Source organism: Trematomus bernacchii, unplaced genomic scaffold (genome assembly GCF_902827165.1).
Source record: "Trematomus bernacchii unplaced genomic scaffold, fTreBer1.1, whole genome shotgun sequence".
In the NCBI taxonomy this organism is placed as follows: domain Eukaryota; kingdom Metazoa; phylum Chordata; class Actinopteri; order Perciformes; family Nototheniidae; genus Trematomus; species Trematomus bernacchii.
In genome coordinates, this window is record NW_022987888.1 from 850,334 (window position 1) to 876,437 (window position 26,104).

Sequence of the window (26,104 nt, forward strand, 5' to 3'; positions counted from 1 at the left end):
GACTCTTTAAAGTAGAGACACTACATACTGATGTACACCTGAACATCAGAAGGAGAGGACTCTTTAAAGTAGAGACACTACATACTGATATACACCTGAACATCAGCAGGAGAGGACTCTTTAAAGCAGAGACACTACATACTGATATACACCTGAACATCAGCAGGAGAGGACTCTTTAACCTGTTCCACTCTGAGCCTGTTTTTCAGGTCTCAGGCTCGAAAATGACATTCCCAGAACAAATGACCATATCTTCCCTTCTAAAAGGGTTAAATTAATAATCTTTTCTCAAAGTAATGATAAACCTGTGAGTTGGATGTAGAAGTGTCAGAATCAATATAAATGTTTTTTATTTTAAAGAAAATTCAGATTTTACATAGTAAAAAACTGTAAATTATAGTGTCCGTCCAAAAATTATTTTTTACAGATAGTGAAAACTACCCTTGGATGATGGGTTAGTAGACTAAAAGCTTTAGGAATCCAAAGTACAACATATAATAAGTACCCTGTATCAAGATTGATGCAAAACAAGTGAAATTTGACCTTTTTAGAGAGATTTAGCCAAAAACTGGGCCATCTGGGGTCATTTGGGTGGATTTGACCTATCTCTGGCCCCCCTTGCTCGATCTGGTTGGTTGACATACCCTTGTGACCGTTACGGGCCGTCTCCACGGCAGCGTTAAAAAAATCTTGGAGGTGGGCGTATCTGAGGCTTGGGGATTTTTTTGCGATCAACCAATCACATGAATCTCCCGCCCGCGACATATGAAGCCAAAAAGCCCGAAGTAAACTGGATATAAACTCCCCAAAACAGGCGAAAACATACCACTGTCTCTGCCACCTCCCTCCATGCCTGGCTCCTCCGGTTTATATCCCGGTAGGTCTGGTCATAAAGCACCGGGTGATTGATTCGCTACCGCTAATTTCTCCTCCATGTTTTGGAATATGAGGAAATGACCTGCGGTCTGTCTCTCCCAGCATACACGCCGTTTGATTGGCTAGAGCTTGAACTGTCAGATTTGCGTACACGGGATTTGATTGGCTGACGCTTCCTCCTCAGCTTCAAAAGTTGAACATTGTTCAACTTTGGATCTTGAAAATCCTGAGAATCTCCGCTCGCCTGCCCACAATGCATTTCGGCGAAAGCGAAAAAAAGTGACGTCACCCCATTCAAAGTGAATGGGCAGAAGCGTTTCAAGATTTTTTAACGCTGCCGTGGAGACGGCCCGTTAGAGCCAATAGAATCGAAGGAGGAGACTCACATAGACACACATTGTAAAGAAAAAATGTTGCCGCTTCGCGTGTGGAAAGCGAAACTAAACTGGAGGAATGTCTCCTTCTGGAGTTTGGAAACTAAAACGCAGTTGTATTGCTTATGGATTATCAGAAATAATTTCAAAGAAGGCACAGACACATAGGATGAACCTATGGATTAACTGCAGCATCGTTTTTTTATCGTTTTAATGCCATTGAAGACCACTTTTGACCAAGGTAAGCCATATTTACATGTTTAGCTTCTTGGCTCCACATGTGATGATGTACGCTTTCGTTGATAGCGTCGCGAATGTTTATCACTGAGTGTTGAGGTGGGCACCGTTAGATTCAGTGTCTCCAGGACACCAAAAAATAGTGTTTGGTTGTGCATCTAGGATAAGTAATAAGGGAGTTCCGAGTGAGTTTATGTGCCTTTGTCGGTCCCGTTTTTTCGATCGAGGCTAATTCAGAGGCTGAGTGCTAGCATTGTGGGTTTTTTTTGAAAAAAAAAATTAAAAAGATCAGTTAGCTGAGTTTCTTCCCGTTACATGGATATAACACATTCATAGTTTTATTCAATATTAAGATTCCTTAGACGTTGTTTCCTGCAAATGACGCGTTTATCCGCCCGGTACCGGGGGGAAGGCGTGAAACAGGTTAAAGCAGAGACACTACATACTGATATACACCTGAACATCAGCAGGAGAGGACTCTTTAAAGCAGAGACACTACATACTGATATACAACTGAGCATCAGCAGGAGAGGACTCTTTAAAGTAGAGACACTACATACTGATATACACCTGAACATCAGCAGGAGAATACTCTTTAAAGTAGAGACACTACATACTGATATACACCTGAACATCAGCAGGAGAGGACTCTTTAAAGTAGAGACACTACATACTGATATACACCTGAACATCAGCAGGAGAGGACTCTTTAAAGTAGAGACACTACATACTGATATACACCTGAACATCAGCAGGAGAGGACTCTTTAAAGTAGAGACACTACATACTGATATACACCTGAACATCAGCAGGAGAATACTCTTTAAAGTAGAGACACTACATACTGATATACACCTGAACATCAGCAGGAGAGGACTCTTTAAAGTAGAGACACTACATACTGATATACACCTGAACATCAGCAGGAGAGGACTCTTTAAAGTAGAGACACTACATACTGATATACACCTGAGCATCAGCAGGAGAGGACTCTTTAAAGTAGAGACACTACATACTGATATACACCTGAACATCAGCAGGAGAATACTCTTTAAAGTAGAGACACTACATACTGATATACACCTGAACATCAGCAGGAGAGGACTCTTTAAAGTAGAGACACTACATACTGATATACACCTGAACATCAGCAGGAGAATACTCTTTAAAGTAGAGACACTACATACTGATATACACCTGAACATCAGCAGGAGAGGACTCTTTAAAGTAGAGACACTACATACTGATATACACCTGAACATCAGCAGGAGAGGACTCTTTAAAGTAGAGACACTACATACTGATATACACCTGAACATCAGCAGGAGAGGACTCTTTAAAGTAGAGACACTACATACTGATATACACCTGAACATCAGCAGGAGAATACTCTTTAAAGTAGAGACACTACATACTGATATACACCTGAACATCAGCAGGAGAGGACTCTTTAAAGTAGATACACTACATACTGATATACACCTGAACATCAGCAGGAGAATACTCTTTAAAGTAGAGACACTACATACTGATATACACCTGAACATCAGCAGGAGAGGACTCTTTAAAGTAGAGACACTACATACTGATATACACCTGAACATCAGCAGGAGAGGACTCTTTAAAGTAGAGACACTACATACTGATATACACCTGAACATCAGCAGGAGAGGACTCTTTAAAGTAGAGACACTACATACTGATATACACCTGAACATCAGCAGGAGAGGACTCTTTAAAGTAGAGACACTACATACTGATATACACCTGAACATCAGCAGGAGAGGACTCTTTAAAGTAGAGACACTACATACTGATATACACCTGAAACCATATCTAAATATAAGAGTCTGTCAAATAAACCCCACAATGTTCAACTTTGTTTTCTCATTAAATAAAAGTACAGGTTTAAAGTCCTTAAATAACCCAAATGTCCCCCAGTGTAAGGGATAACAGTGTTAGGAATATATTGTGATGAAGTGAACACTGACCTGAGTTCTGGGGGTCTCTTTGTTCTCCTCCATGCTGCTCTCAGTGCTCCTTCTCCGTCTGGGTCTCTGAAATAAGTATTAACACTACAGTCAACACAAAACCAATCTACAGCTAAGAAGTAGCTTAACAGCAGAGGTGGGAAGAAATTAACTCGGGTCCGGCGCCACGAGGGGGCATCGCCCCCTCAGTTGTATTCTTTGCCCCCTCACCTTGAGCATTATTCATCCATCAAAAAGTACAATAAATGTCACAATTATTAAATAATAACTTAAAATAATTATCTTCCCCAATACACGTTACTACACAGTCGGATGGGTGACCAAAACGTCCCCGTTTTCCGGGCAAAGTCCCCATTTTTGGTGGCCGGTACCCGGTTGAAACTCCTGAAAATGTTCCCGTTTTTGAATGTGCGTTAAAAAAAACATAGAGCAAGGTGAAATAAAATGTTACATGTCAGTAAAAACAGAGTAACAGTGTTGTGCCTGTTTTTAGCGTTAGCGTATTTCTTCTTCTTCTACCTCTACTTCTTCTTCTTCTTGTTCTACTTCTAATTCCATGTACCTTCCCGCAAAATATTGGATAAAAGAAACTCGGCTAGTAGTGTCAACTAAATCCATAGTATTACAACAAAAGTGCTTTAAACGAGGTAAGTTACGAATTTATGTTCTCAATCGTCATGTGTGGGATTGAATATTAAATTAGATTAGATTTATTGTCCCCAGGGGGACATTCATTTTCACAGCTCTGTGAAAACAATATGAAATCAACAAAAAATAAGACAGACAACTACAGATAGCACCACACATGATGGTTACTTGTTATTATTTAGGGCTGCCTGTATGGATCAGGTTTTTGCCAAAGCGAGCCCTTTTACTATAATAATATGTAATGTATTATATAAACCGTATTGGTACAATGAGCGACATCTAGTGACGGATTTTGGAACATTGATTTGATTTTCTCATGGCAGTTAGACTCTAGAGACAAACCAGGGGACTATCTGTTTAATCTGTGTCTGTCCATTTGGTGTAGTATTTTATCCAATATTACATTTGGTTTATATATTAGTCACTTTCTTATGAAATGCCAGGTTTTAGGCCTTAGTTTGAATATTCAAGCCTGAAAATAATTGTTCTTTAATCCTGATATAGAGTAGATAGTAAGTAAGTAAATCTGATAGGAAGACGAGTTAAGGGATAGAGGAGAAAAGGTTATGGTATAATTACAGAGCCTGTCAATTTATAAATTGAGGAAATCAATGTTAGTCTGTTAACCAAAGTGCAGCCATCTAAAAATGTACTATCTATTATTAAAGATCAGAGGAAACAACAGAACGAGAGGGGTGAATCCGGAATAAAAATAAAGAAGCAAAGAGATTGTAGAGCAGTGAGAAGGAAAAAAGCTTGGTGTGTCAATTCATTATTGCCAGTATTTTTCTTTGTTTTGAGAAAAAAAATCGCCCCCTCGGATTTTTTAACAGCCCCCTCACATTTCATCCTGGAGCCGGACCTGAATTAACTCCATCCTGCTAGCAGGTTAGGGTAAGATGGAAAGGCCTGCACTTCACGAACATAAACTCCGCCAGCAGCGAACAGTGTTTGTAGAAAACCACAGCGTCCCTACACCAAGCATCACTGTAAACAATCACACCGCCGCCCCGGCTCTTCCCCCCGCTAACCGTAGCTCTGTCTGAGCGGTAGCATGTTAGCCGGTCGAGCTGAATGGCAGATTCGGGGATGTTGTCATTTAGCCATGATTCCATGAACGTACACAGCACTCTCTCACCCCACTTTGGGTCGACCGGAGTAGTCTTATGATGTCCATGGTATTGTCCAGTGAGCGAACATTAGCCATGATGCTCGGAATAGCGGGCCTGTGTGGGCTAGCTGCTAGTCTAGCTCGGATGCCTCTTCTGCTTCCTCTCACACCGCTTGCGGCTTCTCCTATTCAGCACGTAGGTAGCAGGCGAGGGCGAGGTTGAACGTATTCCAAAGCCGCTGAGTACCTCTGCCAGCGTAGCGTCTATTGTTTGTTTTGTTGTTATTTCCTTGTCCAGCAGGAACTCACGACTGTACTGTATACTCCTGACTGTACTATCGGTTCGGGATGTTAGAAGTGAACTAGACGAACACACGTTAAAAACACTAAAGACTCGGGAGAGCTAGCTGCTGCTGTCTGCGCTGCCATCTTGGTTAGCCTGCTGTGAGGAATGATCGATGAACAGCTCCAAATTAAAAAAGTACCAAGTATTATCAGTTTTAAAGTACTCAGTGTTATCAGCAGTAAAACAACTCAGTGCTATAGTAAAAGTACACAGTATTATAGTAAAAGTACTCAGTATTACCCGGTGTTCCTGCTCCTCTTTGTTCTTCAGTTTGGTGATGTTCACGGACTAGCATTAGCCACCTAGCATGAAGCAGCTAGCAGCAGATAAGGACCCGGATGAAGAGGTGGAATTGTTCTAAAGCTCCTCTCGTCTCTTCTTCTCCTGAGAGGAACGGGTTATATTCTAATATATCACAGATATATATGAATGAGAGCTGATAGAGAGTCCGACTGATGGAAGCTTTACAACAACTGGATCCTGCCTGAGAGCATGGTCGAGAGCAGAAGTACCCGGATGTGGGCCCACAGAGCATGCGCAGTAGTTTTTCCTTAAGCCCCGCCTCCCATCTCCCGCTCTCTGTCAGTCAGATGAATGGAGAGATAAAATAACAATGGATTCAGCTTTTAGAGCATTTTATAACTTTTAAAACCTAATGATTCAAATAAAAGCTATAAAAGAGTTCACACCGGGACGTTTATTTAGTTTTCAAATAATTATCTGCTGATTTACAGACGTTTCTTTCCCCATGTAAGTCAATAGCCGCTTTCACACCAAGTACTTTGCCGTACTTATTTCCCAGCACTTAGTTCCCAGCACTTAGTACCCCCATGGAACTAAGAGCCGATCACGTTCACCTCCTCATCACTCCACCGCTCCCAGAGTTTTACGGGGCGTGGTTTGCAATTCGCCCAGCCAATCAGAAATTGGTACTTTTTTCTCCCCAGGATAGTCCCACCTTTCTAGCAGGCACTAACAATGGGGGTAAAAGTTCTCTGAACTAAGTTCTCTTTTTGGTGTGAACGCAAAATTCCAGGCACTAACGGAACTAAACGGGAAAAGTACGGGTAAAAGTACTCCGGTGTGAAAGCGCCTAATGGGCAAAAGTGTTTTTGGACTCAATAACGTCACGGACTGACACCGAGGTTGTAGTACCGCAGTTGGTCACAGTAAGGCGCTTTCACACCAAATACTTTTCCCAGGAATAGTTCCCGGAAACTTTTCCCCGGAACTTTTATTTCCTGGAACTATCTAGTAAATCGCGTTCACACCGGAATAAGTCCCTGAGGGAGTCGCTGACGTCACTTCTTCTTCTTCTTCTGCTTTGGGTTTACTGGCAGACCGCAAACAACTTTACGGTGTATACTGCCACCCGAAGTCCTGGAAATAAATCAGTATTTGTTTGTCAAAATGAGACGACTGACGTCATCACGCCCAACATTAGCCACCTTTACCTTAGCGGTGGTGACGTGAAGTCATGTGACCGTGCTGTAGTTCCTTTAAAGCCCAACATTAGCCAACTTTAGCTTAGCGGTGGTGAAGTGAAGTCATGTGACCGTGCTGTAGTTCCTTTATAGCCCATCATTAGCCCATCAGTAGCCACCTTTAGCTTAGCGGTGGTGACGTGAAGTCATGTGACCGTGCTGTAGTTCCTTTATAGCCCAACATTAGCCACCTTTAGCTTAGCGGTGGTGACGTGAAGTCATGCCCAGCTGCAGTCTTTTTTAACCATGCATGGAATCCATGAAAAGTTTCAGTCTGGCTTCAAACCCATGCACAGCACTGAAACAGCCCTTTTAAGTGTTTTTAATGATCTGCTCCTAGCCGCCAACTCAGGTAGCCCAGCTGTCTTGGTGCTGTTAGACCTGACAGCTGCCTTTGACACTGTGGACCATAGCATCCTGTTGTCACGGCTTGAACAGTCCACTGGCATCACAGGCTCTGCCCTTGCATGGTTCAGGTCCTACCTGACAGACCGTAGCTTCTCGGTACAGCTAGGTGCCTTCTCCTCTGCCAAAGCCCCTCTTACCTGTGGGGTTCCTCAAGGCTCGATTCTGGGCCCCATCCTTTTTCTACTGTACATACTGCCCCTAGGTTCAATTCTCACTAAACACAATATTCCCTTCCACTGCTACGCCGACGATGTACAGATATATCTGCCTCTCAAAGCAAATGTCAAACACTCACTACAGCAGTTGATGGACTGCTTAACAGAGATAAAATCCTGGCTGAGCAAAAACGTTCTCAACCTCAACGAGAGCAAGACTGAGGTCATCTTTTTTGGACCCCAACCTCCAGCCTCTCCGGTTGATATTCTGTGCTCTCTCAATAAAAACATCCTCCCCTCTGTCATGAACCTTGGAGTGACCTTCACTAGCACTTTTAAATTCGACAAGCAGGTCAGCACCGTAGTCAAATCCTGCTTTTTTTAAATAAGACTATTGGCCAAAACCAAGTCGTATTTATCTTATAATGACTTAGAAAGGGTTATTAACGCCTTTGTTACCTCAAGACTGGACTATTGCAACGCTCTGTATGTGGGTATGGACCAGGCCTCAATTAAACGCCTGCAGCTAGTCCAAAACGCAGCTGCACGTTTGCTGACTGGCCACAAAAAGTGTGACCACATCACCCCAATTCTGGCCTCCAGTTCGGTTCAGAATTGATTTTAAAATCCTTTTATTTGTTTTTAAAGCACTAAATGGGCTGGCTCCGGCCTATATAGCCGAACTCCTCCAGTGCTACACCCTAGCCAGAGCTTTAAGGTCTGCTGACCAGCTGCTGCTGGTAGTGCCCAAGACCAGGCTTAAAACCCGAGGGCACCGAGCCTTCGCAGCAGCTGGCCCTAGGCTCTGGAACACTCTGCCCCTCCATGTGAGGTCGGCCCAGACCCTAGGGGTTTTTAAATCTACACTAAAAACACACTTCTTCTCTCTGGCCTTCTAGTTAGAGCGGAGCACGACTCCTGACTTTTCCTTGTGTTTTTTTAAAATATATATCTGTTGTAATTTATTGTCTTTTATTGTGATTGTAGTAATGTGTTTTTATTACATGTACAGCACTTTGGCTCGACCAAAAATCGCTTTTAAATGTGCTTTATAAATAAAACTTGATTTGATTTGATTTGATTTGATGTGACCTTGCTGTAGTTCCTTTATAGCCCAACATTAGCCTCCTTTAGCTTAGCGGTGGTGACGTGAAGTCATGTGACCGTGCTGTAGTTCCTTTATAGCCCAACATTAGCCTCCTTTAGCTTAGCGGTGGTGACGTGAAGTCATGTGACCGTGCTGTAGTTCCTTTATATTGAAATGTTTTACTTTAGAAATCATCGTAATGTTTATATGTGGAGATGTTTTCCTCACTGACCTCAGCTTTGGCCCAGCTCAGCTCTTTGGGAACGTACTGAAAACAGCGGCCATCAAACTCCGTCCAGTCGTCAGGGCAAGCATTGGAGCTGGGACTCTCAGCTGGAAACAAAAAGAGAAAATTAACAATAAATCAAAATGCAATATGAAATAAAACAGCTTAGGTTAATATAGCACACTTTAACATAACATGATATAACATTAAATATAAATTAAATAACATACATACATAATAATAAAAAAAATAATAATAATGCACACAAAATGATATAAGAAAATAATATAGTACATGATGAAATATAATTATATAACACAAGATCATATAACTTAAAATAAGTTTAAATAAATAATAAAAGTTAATATTACACAACATAACATAACTATGATAAGGGTCAAGATGACCACAAAGAGACATAATGGCCAAATAAATCTACTTAAAGGGGACCTATCATGCAAAATGCACTTTTGTACGTCTTTTATACATGAATATGTGTCCCCGGTGTTCCAGGGAACTCACCAAGTGTCAGAAAACACAACCCTCTCGATTTTCCTCCATACCCAAATCTCTAAAAAAGGGGCTGCAACGGATCTGATACAAACTGATCCAGATTTGAACACTGTCCTGACGTCAGGACGGTGGCGCTACGGCTATTGGGCCAACTCCACCAATCAGGAGGAGACAGCCACGGCCATTGCCGTTCGAAAGCGCTGGAGATGCTGTAGTACATATGCCAGGCCTGTAAGTGGCACTGTAGTCTGCCACAAAAGCAGTGAAGAAGACTTGGTTACCATGGTTACCCTTCTGTTTATTCTCCGCTGTGGCTTTCTTTCTCCCTCCCCGAGGCAAGCGTTTGCTCCCGCTGCTTTAATTCAATGCAATCCCTCCCCGTCGAGGCAAGCACTGTAATTCTCTCCGGTTAGTCCACCAGCAGATGACAAACACCCACCTCTCCGCCTCTTCCAAGGAACGAGGGGACCGTGCGGCAGAGTTTCAGTTTCAGTTTCTTTCGCCGGTCAAGATGTCCGTTAAAGTTTAAATCTTCCGGACAAAATTTGAAAAGTGCCGGTCAAAGGTCTTCTTTGTTATTTATTGAGCTTTAAAACAAATGAATAACGACTCTATATAATAAAACACAGAGATCTCTTTTTCTCCCCCTCTTCTGACAGCCCAGCAGCTGATCAGAGCACAGCTCACCTCTCCTGCAGGGGGGCGTGGTCAGCAGAATCAGACCCGTAGACAGCAAACAGCACATAGAGCGAAATGAGGCATGGCTAAAATGCATGATCTGTTTGGTATTTTGAAAACAGAAACGTATAAATATACCTTATATAGGTATGGCCCTACAATATATCATTTAAATATAGCATGATAGGTTTCCTTTAAATAACTTTAGGGTTTACCACCTCTTTGTCCTCTTTTCTTTTTGTGGCCTGCTGACCATACCTGACCTGCGTTGTACAAACTATATTGCTGGATACATAAACTATGTTTGTTAGGAACAATGTAGGAGACCCCAACAAATGTTTCCTCTCAATAAGGGCTTGAAATGTGCATTCATATGTTAACGATCTCAGCAGCTGGGTTCATATCTGACCTCGTGATACACACTGCTGAAAACAAGAACAATGTGTAGAACAACAGTGCAAAACAGAAACTCCCTTCTTCCAGGAGCTATGACACAGTCATTTGTTTAGACGTGATATCTCAGCAGTTTATTTCTGAGTGCGGGGGTACTCGAGGTTGAGGCAGTAGATTGCCTCCATTAACATGGCGAAGACTGTGGGCACATCTCGGAGGTCATGTAGGATGATCTTCCAGAGGAAATGAGTCAAGCAGAGGGCCTTCATGTCCAATCAACAGTCCAACCTGCATTCCTTTCAGGATCACATTGAGGGTTTCTCCATGAGCCTAATAACAAAGACACTTACATCTTAAAGGTAGGGTAGGTAATTTTGGAGAAACCGGCTCGAGATCGCTAGAATTTGAAAATACACAGCCGCATGAAATCTGCCACTTCCTTAGAGAGCCCCTCCTCCAACACACACGAACGCGCACATGACCAATGAGGGCACGAGATAAGTTTGTGCACAGATGGAAGGCTGACAGGCAGGTAGGCCATCCAGTTATTTTAGCCGGGCCGGCTAAAATGATTGGTCGTGCTTTTTACAGTACTACGGCTTCCACAGATGATATTTTGTTATGGATTTTTTGTCAAAGCACTTAAGATATTCATTGCTATCGGGATGTTAAGAGCATTCCATGGAATATAACAAAAAGTGTATCTCGAGCCGGTTTCTCAAACTTACCTACCCTACCTTTAATTGACTGTTCCAAACTTGAAATAAAAATCACTTTTTCAGCCATTATTCATTTATGTTTTCATGTCAGCAGAGATGAAACAAATTGCTTTAAAAATTACAATGAAGACAATTATGCTTGGGGTGAATCAAATTGACGTTCCAGTGTTCAGGTTACATTTTTAATAGCAGTTGCCCCCTATTTTTTCAAATCATACCACAGCAGTGGCGAGTTTCATGCAGCAGAGCGATCAAATATTTCACTGTTTGTTGTTTTTGTGGTCTTTATTTATTGCTGCTGTGGCGTGATCCATACATTAGATTTAAACTCAAGAGCTACTGCTATCCCTCTCTCTATCCCACGCCCCACCGGCTCCCGACGCTCTCTCACCTGCTCTTGGTTGCCCACACACTACGTACATTACGCACCGCACTATTCCCGAAAAAGCTAAGTAACCCTAACCCTTACTTTAGTCCGAATTAAAAGATGACATCTTCAGGATATACCAGTTGATTACATCCATGCTTAAACCTTGCAACCTTAAAGAGGTTTTTTTTTTTAAACTCGCATGTGGAAGCATACGTTTTTTTCTGTAGCTCTCAAACCTGCACTCCCACCTTTTTAATTGTTCTATTTTTTCAACTGATAACTTGCTAAGGCAAGTTGAGTCAATGTGACAAAAATGTTTAAGTTGTCAAGACAGTGAATAAATGTAAGTTTAACCTTCTAAAACTAGAAAAGCTGAGTTCAAAATCAAAAACTTGTCAGAGCTCTTTGAATTAAAGAGACAATGTAACTTGACATAACTAAATGGGGCTGTGATGTTTTACAGTGTACATTTTATGCATTATTAAATGAATGCACCAAATAAGCTATAATTAAAAAGTTACAAAAACGGTAAAATTATAATTTATATTTATTCAGTTCATTTGAGTTAACTTAAAATACAAATAAATCAATTTAGTGATATAGGAGTTACAAGACAAGTGCATACAAGTACAGAGCCACAGATACACAGAAGACAGTAAGGTGAATTTACAAGAAAAGACATATAACTCCTTTTGTGAGGAGGCTGTGGCTCAGTGGGTAGTGTGCTGGACTTCAAATCAGGAGTAGCAAGTTCGAGTCCCACTGCAGTATGTTGTTGTGTCCCTGGGAAAAACACTTCACGCTCCTGTGGGGATTTTCCACAGTACTGAATCCCATCTTCAGTACTTGGATAAAAGCATCTAACAAATGACATGTAATGTAATAACTAATGACAAAATATACATGGGGACAACAAAGAAAACAAAAACTGTGTGTTTGAGGGATGAGACAATCAGGATTAATCTTTTAGAGCATTTCATAACTTTTTTAAAACCTAAAGATTCAAATAAAGTCTATAAAAGAGTTCATACTGGGTAGTTTATATCATTTGTTTTAAAGTATCCGCAGATTTACAGATGTTTCTTTCCCCATGTAAGTCAAGGGGAAGACGTTTATTTGGACTCAGTAACGTCACGGACTGACACGGAAGTTGTAGTACCGCAGTTGGCCACTATGTCGTTTTTCAATAAACTTTATTGAAATCCAGGGGGAAAAACTGACAGCGCCATCAAGTGGTGAAACTACAGCAACACATGGGGAAATAAAAACTGGAAAAAACAAGAAAAGCAAATCTATTAAAAGAAAAATGATTTAACCTGTTTTGTTGACAGTTGCTCTAATTATGAATACATATATAATATATAATAAATAAAATAAAAAAATGTAAAAAAAACAATAACATTTTGCAGATGAGGCATTAAAAATAATTATTTAAGAGAGGAACAAAAATCAGGTTGCAAAAAATAAATAATGCATTCTGGGAAAAAAATACTAATTGACTAAAAAAACAAATTATTCCTTTTCAATATAGCTGCAGTTCAAATAAAGACCATTCATTAAAACCCTAGTGCAAAGTGATTGTAAGTCATTATAAAACATTAAACGGTTTCTAATGATGAGTCAAAGAGTCTCTTTGTATCGACAACTTTAATGAGAAACTAGAAAACAAGTTTTAAGTTCACAGCTCAGATTATTACAGCAGCAAGAATCACATTTACTGAGAACACAGAAAACTAACGGCCGTCACAATGAAGTCAAATAATGAACATAAAATAATATTATATCAGAGTTTCACTAGAACAATGTTTGTTAAAAAGAAACAAGAACGTTACAAATGTACTTCATCACTTCTCATACCTAACGTGTTTTAGTGTTTTGATCATCACTTGAAGTAAATACAAAACAAAGTACCAAAAAAGCAACTCAAACCTTTCAATTGAACCAAAACATGGAATAAAAATGATTCAGTGAACATTACACACAGAGAACATTTTTATTAACCAGAGCACTCACAAATAGAGCTAAGTGTGACAGCAGGATTTTGGGAGGTCTGAATGTATTCCATAAAAAACCTGTTTATTCGAACTAAAAGGTTAAAAAAAAAAAATGCAGTGTACGTTGTAACGATCAACTATCAAAAATAGCTGTGTTAAATAAACGCAAAACGGGTTATTGATATGAAATAATATTATAAAGGCAAAACAGAACTGATAAGGGGGCATGTGGCGTAGTGGGTTGTCCGTAGGTGTTCAGATCAGGGGGTCACAGGTTCAAACCCCACTGCAGTCAGCATGTCGTTGTGTCCCTGGGCAAGACACTTCACCCCAAATTGCTCCTGTGGGGATTGCCCACAGTATTGAGTATGTAAGTAGCTTTGGATAAAAGCGTCTAACAAGTAACATGTAATGATAAACAGACAATCTACTCTTTCCACAAAATAGTCCCCACGGAAGTGTATTTACTACTGTCTACATCCACAAAATAAACAAAGACAGGTTTTATACGTTATTCAATTATATTGACAGTTTTCCAGCCAAACAAAACACAACAAAAAGTCCGCTCGGCGATAAACCGAAATTGTCTTTACTGCCTAATCCAGGCCACTATAGTTTCATTGAAAAAAAAGACTGTTGCTCCTGCGCACTTCAGCAGCAAAAAACTGAAAAGTTTGTAGGCCTATTTAGGCTATAATCCACAAAAAAAGAAAACACGATGATCGGTGTTGCACAAAGGAGCGATCTCACCCTGTGTTGGAGAGAATCTCTTTATCTGTGCGCGTCCTCTCCACGGAAACGTGCTTCCAGGTCGGTCAATGCAATATCCACATTCAGTTATTTTCAGTTAAATCCCCGTTGCATTTTAACATATACATGCTGAGGAAACTTAAATATCCCGTTGAATACCCGTATTCGCCACACACACACTTCCTCCTCCCGTGAGAACCAACCCCTGGCCTCCCGGTGACACGCCCACTAAAAAGCCTCTGGGCGTGCCGCGACAGGTGAATATGCAGATGAGGCTTAATGACCCACACCCTCAAACCGTTCATAAAAGTGGACATTAACTAATGCAGTTGCGAGGATAATATACAGTACATGTATCATAGTTCATTTCATGATAAAAAACATGCCTTAACCTGTTAAGCACCAAGCCTGTTTTTCATGTTTCAGGCTCGAAAATGACATGCCCAAAACAAATGACTACAACTTAACTTCTAAAAGGGTTATATGAATAATTTATTTTATCAAAGCAAGGTTACATCTGTGAGTTGGATGTAGAAGTGTCAGAATCAATATAAATGTTTTTTATTTTAAAGAAAATTCAGATTTTACATAGTAAAAAACTGTAAATTATAGTGTTAGAAGATTATTTTTTTAGATTTTATTTTTTACAGATAGTGAAAACTACCCTTGGATGATGGGTTAGTAGACTAAAAGCTTTAGGAATCCAAAGTACAACATATAATAAGTACCCTGTATCAAGATTGATGCAAAACAAGTGACATTTGACCTTTTTAGAGAGATTTAGCCAAAACCACCCCACCTCTGAGGTGATTTGGGTGAAAATGTTTTTTTTTCCATATCTCTGGCCCCCCTTGGTCGATTTGGATGGTTGACACCTCTTTCTGACCGTTAGAGCCAATAGAATCGAAGGGGGAGGCTCCCACACACACACATTGTGAAGAGAAAAGGTGGGGGCTGCGCGCATGTAAATGTGCAGCAGAGTGAAGCGATCTCTAGCTCTGGCATTTGGAAACGAAAAAGCAGTTTTATCGAGGTGAAATAATTTCAAAGAGGGCACAGATACATTGGATGAACCTATGGATTAACTGCAGCATCGTTTTTTTATCGTTTTAATGCCATTGAAGACCAGTTTTGACCAAGGTAAGCCATGTTAGCGTTTCTAGCTACCTAGCTCCACATGTTATGATGTACGCTTTCGTTTATAGCGTCGCAAATGTTTATCACTGAGTGTTGAGGTTTTTTACACAGATTCTGTGTCTCCAGGAGACCAAAAACGAGTGGTTGGCTGTGCATCTAGGATAAGTAATAAGGGAGTTATTGTGAGTTTAGGTGCAGTTTTAGGTTACATTGTTTCGCTCGTGGGTAATTCAGAGGCTGAGTGTTAGCATTGTGGGTTTTTAAAAAAAAAAAAAATTAAAAAGATCAGTTAGCTGAGTTTCTTCCCGTTACATGGATATAAAACATTCATAGTTTATTAAATATTAAGATTCCTTAGACGTTGTTTCCTGCAAATGGCGCGTTTATCCGCCCGGTACCGGGGGGGGGCCGTGCGTAACAGGTTAATCCTTTTCCCCTGCCACTACAGTTTAGAAGAAACACCTTAAATCAATGTGCAGCCGTCACAACGTTACAGACAGAAAAATGTGAAAAGGCAGCTTTATCCTTAATAAAAAAAACATGTTTATTAGAACATAAAGTCACTTACATTTGGAGAAAACAGGGGGAATGCTAGCTTGACTCAGAAAAGGATCAGATGGAGGCAGAGTGAGTGCGCTGGTGGGATCTAAGGGAACTGATCTGAGTAAAGGGTTTCCCACATTGTTCACAGCTGTATGGTTTCTCTCCAGTGTGAATACGATGATGCCTCTTAAGATTACTTGATTGAGTAAATGACTTGTCACACTGGTCACAGCTGTACGGTTTCTCTCCAGTGTGGATGCGCTGGTGGACTTTAAGGTCACGACAACAAGGAAACATTTTCCCACACTCGTCACAGCTGTGTGGTTTCTCTCCTGTGTGAACACGATGATGGACTTTGAGTTGACTTGATGTATTGTACGTTTTTCCACACTCTTCACAGCTGTATGGTTTCTCTCCAGTGTGAACACGTTGATGGACTGTGAGTTTACTTGAAGAATCGTACGTTTTTCCACACTCTTCACAGCTGTATGGTTTCTTTCCAGTGTGAACACGTTGATGGACTGTGAGTTTACTTGATGAAGTGAACATTTTCCCACACTCTTCACACCAGTATGGTTTTTCTCCCGTGTGAATACGATGATGGATTGTGAGTTGACTTGATGTATTGTACGTTTTTCCACACTCTTCACAGCTGTATGGTTTCTCTCCAGTGTGAACACGTTGATGGATTGTGAGTTGACTTGATGTATTGTACGTTTTCCCACACTCTTGACACCAGTATCGTTTCTCTCCTGTGTGAATACGTTGATGGATTGTGAGTTTACTTGATGAAGTGAACTTCTTCCCACACTCTTCACACCAGTATGGTTTTTCTCCCGTGTGAATACGATGATGGATTGTGAGTTTTTCTGATTTAGTGAAAGTTTTCCCACACAGGTCACAGCTGTAAGGGTTCTCTCCAGTGTGAACTCTCTGATGAACCTTTAAGTTCCCAGGTACTTTGAAGGATTTGTCACACAGGTCACAGCTGTACGGTTTCTCTCCAGTATGAACTCTGTGATGAACCTTTAATTCTCCAGAGGTCTTGAAGGATTTGTCACACAGGTCACAGCTGTACGGTTTTTCTCCAGTATGAACTCTCTGATGAACCTTTAAGTTCCCAGATACTTTGAAGGATTTGTCACACAGTTCACAGCTGTACGGTTTCTCTTCAGTATGGATGTGTTGGTGGACTTTAAGTGCACCAGTCTGAGAAAACGTTTTCCCACACAGGTTACAGCTGTGGGGTTTCTCTCCTGTGTGAACTCTCTGATGAACCTTTAAGTTCCCAGATACTTTGAAGGATTTGTCACACAGGTCACAGCTGTACGGTTTCTCTCCAGTATGGATGCGTTGGTGGACTTTAAGTGCACCAGTCTGAGAAAACGTTTTCCCACACAGGTCACAGTTGTAGGGTTTCTCTCCTGTGTGAACTCTCTGATGAACCTTTAAGTTCCCAGATACTTTGAAGGATTTGTCACACAGGTCACAGCTGTACGGTTTCTCTCCAGTATGAACTCTGTGATGAACATTTAATTCTCCAGAGGTCTTGAAGGATTTGTCACACAGGTCACAGCTGTGAAGTCTGAGTCCTCTCTGGTTCTAAAGCAACAGACATACAGAGAGAGAGAGAGACATTCATTAAGTACATTTTTTGACAATCTTTTGCAACATGCCTTCTTGAACAAAAACAAAAGTAATTGAGCTATCATTTTCAACTAATCGTTCTCAACAAATGTTATTAAATAACTGTTAAAGAATCACTCAAATGCAGCAGTCTGCATCTGTAGATTTCTCCTAAATTCACCAAAAGTTAGCATTCTAACGTAACATAAATTACCGGAACCGCTGTTTGCACCATGTAATCAGAGGTATCGTTGGAAAGCTGATTCTCTCCTGCACAATCTCATCGGATCCAAATATGGTAATTTCCTTTGTATCAGCAACCAATCGTGTACAAAGGGGTCTTAAACCAAAAAACAAAATCTCATTGACTGGTGTCAATTTCTGACAACGTGATTCGTTCAGATGCGTCACGTGCTGTGCTAAAACACTTCCTGGTTTAGCTTTCGCTGGAAATTTAAATCTCAAAATGGCAAAAGAACAGCGAAAAAAACGTTCACATAGAAGACGACTACAATTGTCACTTGCACAAAGCAAGGTTATACAAAAAACAAATGACCTCGAACATGAAATACCTTCACGGAGTGTGTCGAGGCGCAAGCTGTCATCCAGAGAACAGGAGGATTTAGGTAGCGCCACACAGCAATCTTTAAAGGTCGTTTTCTCAAAATGAGGTTTTTTCTCATATTCTGAGTGAGAAATATCCACTTCAGTAGCACTTACATACACCAAACCTTCCAGTAATATTCCTATCAATATTATGAAGGTTTTTACAGAAGGGTTTGTTCATATATAGCCTGAATTATATGACATTGTATACCTAAAACATGGCAAAAATTGATATTTTAGGGCTGTTGACAGTCAGACGTCAGATGTTGACGGGAGAGGACGCTGGCGCTTGTTTGTTCGCCGCTTCTCCTACGCCTCAGAGTTTTATCTGCTTTTAAGCTATTTTATCTGCTTTTAAGCTATAGTTACATGGCTAAACTTTTAGTCTGTTTAACAAGTGTTTTTATATCTTAAACCTCGTGATTATTGACGGTTTTGGACCTGACGGCTGTCGGGATTCACCTGCTGTATCGCCCAAATTCGCAGACTATCTCCGGCTGACTGCTTGCCTCTCTCCCGCTACAAGTGTGATAGCAGGCGGACTCCCAAGCATCTGTTTCATTCCCGGACGTGAGGTATACTAACGGGATAGCCTTCCAGCTGTCTCGTTGCTGTTAGCCCTCGCTGCTAAGCACCGCTACCAAACTTCTTCGGCGCCCGACCTGTTGACATGAGGTTTTCCATTCCCCAACTCCTGAGTTTCAACCACTCCAACCTGCACTTCAGTCATTAAACAACTTGGACTTCTTCGTCGGCATCGCTATATCCACCGAAGCCAAAGAAGAAGACAAACTGTATATTCCCAGCACGGAGATGCAGAAATTCCATCCATCCACTCTGTCTGCCGTCGTGTCACACATCTGACGCGTCATCAGAGCCCAGTCACGGCGGGGTCAAATCGCGCCAGAAACATCGCGAGACCGCTGCATGAATACACGGAGAGCATCGCGAGACCGCCACACACGAAGGAGTCTGGAAAACGTGGAGTGAATTACAGCCTACTCCGGCCCCTACAGCAACACACTCTCACTCCATAAACGTCCAGGAGCGACGCTTGGTCAGGGTCCCGAGGCGTGCAGTTGGGACGCTCCTAGGCTCCTTCAGCTTCATAAAGGGACGCAAAGAGCTTTCAACTGATTGCAATGTATTCCCATCTGCGGCGGGATTTGACGCTCATGGAAGCACGGCATTCGTTTGTGTCGGCGGCATTTAAAGGCAATGTGGACGTCCATTCCCATTGGATAACGGAGAATTGTACACCCGGAAGTAAGTATTCCCCTTACTGTCGATTGAGTTGACAGTGATATCTGCACTACTCATCAACTAAAAAACACCAGATTATCTTGTTAATTACACAACATTGATTGGTTTAAATTGTGTGCAGTGCTTTTGTATTTTTCCCCTTCGATTCGGAGAAACAAATATTTTTTCGGAGTTTAGGATGGCCGAAGACACTACACTACCCAGAATCCCCAGCTATCATTTAGGACTACACCATGTGCTCTGTTTGACAAACCCCGTGATTAGTTCTCAAGCTCTGTGATTGGTTGACCTCCAACTGCATTCCATATGAAAAAAAACGTTTCGTAAAAGATCAAATCATACTTTATTCAGCAGTGCTTGCTTTACTCTTTGAAAGTCATCACATGTAATGTAATAAATGGTTCGGCTGCATTAAATATTACACATTCTTTATTTATCTACAGAGATCGGGCTCAGAATAGACCGGAAACTATTCTTTTACCGTTCGGTTTTAATTTCACAATAAAGTTAGTAGTAATATTTTGTTTTGATATTATTGTTTTTTATTAACTACTAGACCGCTGGGTCATGTTAAGACCATCTTTTCTGTGTTGCTGTGGGTTTTTTCCATCGCTTTTGTGTTACAAATATCAAAACAATAACTAAATATATCCGTCGTAAACTAAACCAGAAACAGCAGTATATTTTATTTTGTTAACACTGTAAACTTGACAGCTTTTTAACCCAAACCACCTACTGGTTAAAGCACGTTATTACACGTTTAGAGTAATGCAATGCAGGAAGATTGTGTTGCTTTTTAATGACTGTTTAAAATGCCTTTTTCTTAACCTGTTAAGCCCTGAGCCTGTTTTTCAGGTGACATTTCAATGACATTCCCAGACCAAATGACCATATCTTCCCTTCTAAAAGAGTTACATTAATAATCTTTGTTCTCAAAGTAATGATAAACGTGTGAGTTGGATGTACAAAAGTCAGAATCAATATAGATGTTTTTTATTTTAAAGAAAATTCAGATTGAACATAGTAAAAAACTGTAAATTATAGTGTCCGTCCAATTTTTTTTTTTACTTATAGTGAAAACTACCCTTGGATGATGGTAAGGTAGACTAAAAGCTTTAGGAATCCAAAGTACAACATATCATAAGTACCCTGTATCAAGATTGATGCAAAACAAGTGACATTTGACCTTTTTAGAGAGATTTAGCAAAAAGAAACCACTTCTGGGGTCATTTGGGTGGATTTTCCATATCTCTGGCCTCCCTTGCTCGATTTTGATGGTTGACACCTCTTTCTGACCGTTAGAGCCAATAGAATCGAAGGGGGAGTCCCCCACACACACTCATTGTGAAACAAAAAAGTGGGGGCTTCGCGCATGCAGTTTTGCGTCAGAGTGAACCTATCTCTAGCTTTGACATCTGGAAACGGAAAAGCAGTTTTATTGCTTATGGATTATCAGAAATCATTCCAAAGGGACACAGACACATTGGATTAACCTATGGATTAACTTCAGCAGCGTTTTTATCGTTTTAATGCCATTGAAGACCACTTTGGAGAGACTACAGAGCCAAGGTAAAAATGTTAGCATTTTTAGCTACCTAGCGTCACCTGTTTTGATGTCCGTTTTTGCTTATAACGTCGCAAATTCGTATAATTCAGTGATAATGTGGGTACCCATCAATTCTGTGTCACCTCACGATATGAAACGATGTCATGGATGTGGAGAAGAGATAAATAATAATGTTTTGTGAGTGATCTTCGGTGCAGTAATCTGTTAGCATTTTTCGCTCATTGCTAATTCAGAGGCTCAGTGTTAGCATTATGGGTTTTCTTTTAAAAAAAAAAAAAAAAAGATCAGTTAGATGAGGTTCTTCCCGTTACATGGATATAAAACATTCATAGTTTATTAAATGAACATGCCCTCAGACACTGTTTCCTGCTAGATGTTGCGGCAGTGCCCCGGTACCAGGGTCTCTCGGGCTTAACAGGTTAAAGAGGCATCAGAGGGTTCATACTGGAGAGAAACCGTACAGCTGTGACCTGTGTGGGAAAACGTTTTCTAGAGTTAGTAACTTAAAAGTCCACAAACGCATCCATACTGGAGAGAAACCGTACAGCTGTGACCTGTGTGGGAAAACGTTTGCTCTTAAATGTGCTCTTCAAGCCCACCAGCCCATCCACACTGGAGAGAAACCCTACTCGTGTGAAACATGTGGGAAATTGTTCAGATTGAGTGATTTTAGAAAACATGAACGCACTCACACTGGAGGGAAACCCTACAGCTGTGACCAATGTGGGAAAACATTTTCTCAGGGTAGTAACCTTAAATCCCACCAACGCACTCACACTGGGGAGAAACCGTACTGGTGTGAAACGTGTGGGAAATTGTTCAGAAAATCAAGTAGCCTTAAGAAACATGAACGCACTCACACTGGATAGAAACAGTATAAATGTGACGAGTGAGAACAAATGTCCTCATGGTAGTTCCCTTTTTTTGTACTAAATACATACTCTTTTTTTTGCTCTTTCAACATATATATCCTGTCAACAGCGTAAACTCGCCTTCAAAATAAAAGCATGCCAAATTACACTTAAGACATATATACAACTGCAACGAAAGTAACAAACACAATGCAATATCCTTTTCAATTTCAAAAAACACAAATTGGGTTATTTACAGGTGTTGTTTTGTGTAGTAGAGGGTCGCTTTCATTGATGCGTTTTGCACCCCGGGCCGTTGTTTTGATATTCCGCTGAAGTATACGCTGTGACGTAATAACTATTTTATTACGGGAAGGGGTGGGGGTCAGAGGGCCTAGGTATAAAAGTCACGGCTCGCCACTGTCTTAGACTTAATGTGAAACCTTCAGGGACAACAGGAGGAAGGTGTGAACCCCCCCTCCCCTCATCTACCTCTATGTTTTTGTCCTCCCCTTTTATGTCCTATCCTCTCCTGAGACGATCCCCCTTCCCCCAGACTAATCTTGCAGGTACTTTAGCTAGGAATTTGCCAAATCATTTTTAGGGCTACATGCAGGAATGAAAAACCCCAACAGTATAACAAACATTCAGTAATGAGCAAGAGAAACAGAGAATATGAATGTAAAATAAAAAAAGGCTCACTGAAAATGAACATGAGACAACAACGTCCTCTTTTACTCTTTCTAGCAGCAGTTCAAATAAAGACCATTCATAAAAACCCTAATGCAAAGCGATTGTGAGTAATTACAAAACATTAAACAGTTTCTAATGATGAGTTAGAGTCTATTTGTGTCGACATGTTTAATGAGAAAATAGAAAACAAGTTTTAAGTTTACAGCTCAGATTATTACAGCAGCTGGAATCACATTTACTGAGAACACAGAAAACTAACGGCCGTCACAATGAAGTCAAATAATGAACATGAGATAATATTATATCAGAGTTTCACGAGAACAAGGTTTGTTCAAACAAAACAAGAACATCATAAATGTATGTAATGTATGTACTTCTCATACCTAATGTGTCTTAATGTTTTGAACATCGCTTGAAGTAAAACAAAAAGAAAGTACCAAAAAAGCACCTCAAACCTTTGAATTGAACCAAAACGTGGAATAACACTCTTGGGAGAGACAGACGTGTGATCTCAGGGTCTCAGATGTATGGAGCATGCATTTAGAAATGTAAATGTGAAGCAATTGTTCTGCGACGACTCCTTTTAGACTTGATGTGAAACCTTCAGGAAAAATAGGATGGAGGTATGAACCCCTCCTCCCCTCACCTACCTCTATGGCTTCGTCCCCCCGCCCCCAAAAAAAATCCCACCTTCAGACCCGCATACGAAACGCAAACAAACCGAATACGATATCAAAAAAGTCTTCCGTTCACACGAGACCGCTCGGGAGCGCTGGAGACTTTGTAGTACATATGCCGGGCCTGTAAGTGGCGCTGTACTTTCGCCACAAAATACACCAAAAGCAGCGAAGAAGACCCCCGAGCATGGTTGCCACGGTTGCCCTTCTGTTTATGCCCCGCGGTGGATTTAGCAAAATGTAGTTCATGTAATTCTCCAAGTCCACTTGTTGCTGATGGTTGTGGTAGAGGAGCTGTAGATTTTGCACTAACATCTGTAGCATGGTCAGTAGCAGTAGCAGTAGCTACTGACAGTAGCTACTGACCATGCTACAGCAGTGAGCAGCAGAGGTGGGGCTATGGCTTCATCGTTATCAGGAAATGATCGTATAGGGCGTACACACTGAGCCGTTTGCCCCCCCAGAGCGTTCGGTTTGCAGATCTATCCACCTTGGGACCCGTTATCGTTTGCGGGGTCCGTTTCCGCGTTTCCGTTACGGCCTCGTGTGAACGAACGGGCTATACGAAAGAGAAAAGTAGCGGATACAACCGTTTGCGTTCTTGTGTAAACAGCACATTAATGTCCTCTCCTGAAACGACTCCCCCCCCCCAGATTAATCCTGCAGGTACTTCAATTTAACATTAGTCAAATCATTTGAAGTGCTACATGCAGGAATGAAAAACCCCAACAGTATAAAAAACACATTCAGAAAAGAGAAATGAAAACAGAGAATATGAAAGTTAAAAATAAATATTTGAAGAAGTTTGTTATTGAACTGAGATGAGATACAGACTCATAAAAATGTACACTTGTTATTATTCATGTTTTATCTCTTCACAGATCTGACAGTGTTTTAAACATGGTAGCTGGTATTAAAACAAAGTACAACAAATATGCTCTATAAGGGGAAACACATAAATGTAAAATAGGGATTATTCAGTGAAAATTACACACAGTAGGAAAATATAATGAGGATATATTTGTAATAACTATTTCTGAACTTGAGACTCACTTACTCTCTTTTTTTAGTTTTTCAAATCTCACAGCCTTCTTTACTTACACAGAGAATAAAATAAATAAACTGGTTACATGATAAAACATTTTAAAATATTCCCCATTATGTTTTAAACATTAATGGCATTAAAAGTAAATATACTATATATATGTATATGACATGCACACTTTACAATCCACAGATGTTCCCTAAACATCTCATATCAAGTTCCTGCCCTTCTTAAATCTGCAATTATCCCTTTTATATAACAAACAAACATTGTTTTATACATTTCACAACTTGTTTTATAACTGTCTCAACACTGTAAGAAGTTTATTTTCTTTTTTTAAAGGTCCCCTATTATAATGTTTTTCATCAATATATAAATGTCTCAGATATATACAAAACATGTCTCTGAAATGTTTGGCTCCAAATGCTAGCTTGACTCAGAAAAGGATCAGATGGATGCAGAGTGAGTGCGCTGGTGGACTTTAAGATTATCAGATCTTGTGAAAGCTTTGTCACATTGGTCACAGCTGTATGGTTTCTCTCCAGTGTGAGTGTGTTCGTGGACTTTAAGATTACCAACTCTAGAAAAGGTTTTCCCACACTGATCACAACTGTACGGTTTCTCTCCAGTGTGAGTACTCAGGTGTCTCTTTAAATGTCCAGGTCTTGTGAAGGTTTTCCCACATTGGTCACAGCTGTGACTTTTGAGTCCTGCTCTTCCTTTTGTTTTCTAGAACAAAGCACAAAAATGCAGAGAGTCTGTGATATGACATAAATATTACCCTCAAATCAAATGGATGCATGCAAATATCTTTCCTTAAACACATTAACCTTGTGAATAGTGCACCAGTTTTATGTAGATTAAAGCAGGAAGAAAGGTTATCTTTCTGTGTTTTTGGGAGCTGCATTTCCATTGTTGTTGATCTTTAGAGATGGTAATGTTGGCACACCCTAAAGCTCACACTGTACTTAAGAAATGTTAATTGATGCTAACGTCCTATCAACACGGACAAAAGGGATGCAGACGGGCGTGCGGCTTGAAAACATCCACTCCTTAAGCGACGTCTGATGTATTGAGTTCTTGTCGTCCAATGACTAGTTTATGTTTTAATTAAAATGTAGCCAAAAAAATGCCTATTAGCCAACGTTTCAATATCAACCAAATATGTAAATGTCATCATGTCTGTAAGAATTTCATCCGTTTGCATATTTCTCCACTAGAGGACTGTAACAAGGTACACTTTCTGAAGTAAAGTAGTAGTTTGACATACTTTAATTTTCTTTGAGTACTACCTTATTCAGCTAACTTGTACTTCTACCCCAGTACAGTTTAATTTGTACATATCAATACATAATAAATATAATATAAAACACTACTCATTCAACCCAGTATTTTCCAAGTGGTTGGCGCCACAATGACAAACTACATGAAAATGCTCCGTATAATTTAATATTATATAATATAGGAGTTACATGTATAAACACAGCAACACAGAGCTAACGTTTTCTGCCTCTTTGGGTTCTAATACAGGTTTAAAGTCCATAAAATAAGACACATGTACCCCAGTAAAAGGGACAACATTGTTAGGAATATATTGTGATGAAGTGCTCACTCACCTGAGCTCCGGGGGTCTCTTTGTTCTCCTCCAAACCGCTCTCACAGCTGTACGGTTTCTCCCTAGTGTGAATACGCTGATGAATCTTCAGGTTATCAGACCTTGAGAAGGATTTCCCACA

General features: G+C 40.5%; 1 pseudogene; it reads right to left on the bottom strand.

The window, feature by feature from the left end:
- LOC117469815 overlaps positions 1-26,104 on the bottom strand; it is a 117,498-nt pseudogene that overhangs the window by 49,025 nt on the left and 42,369 nt on the right.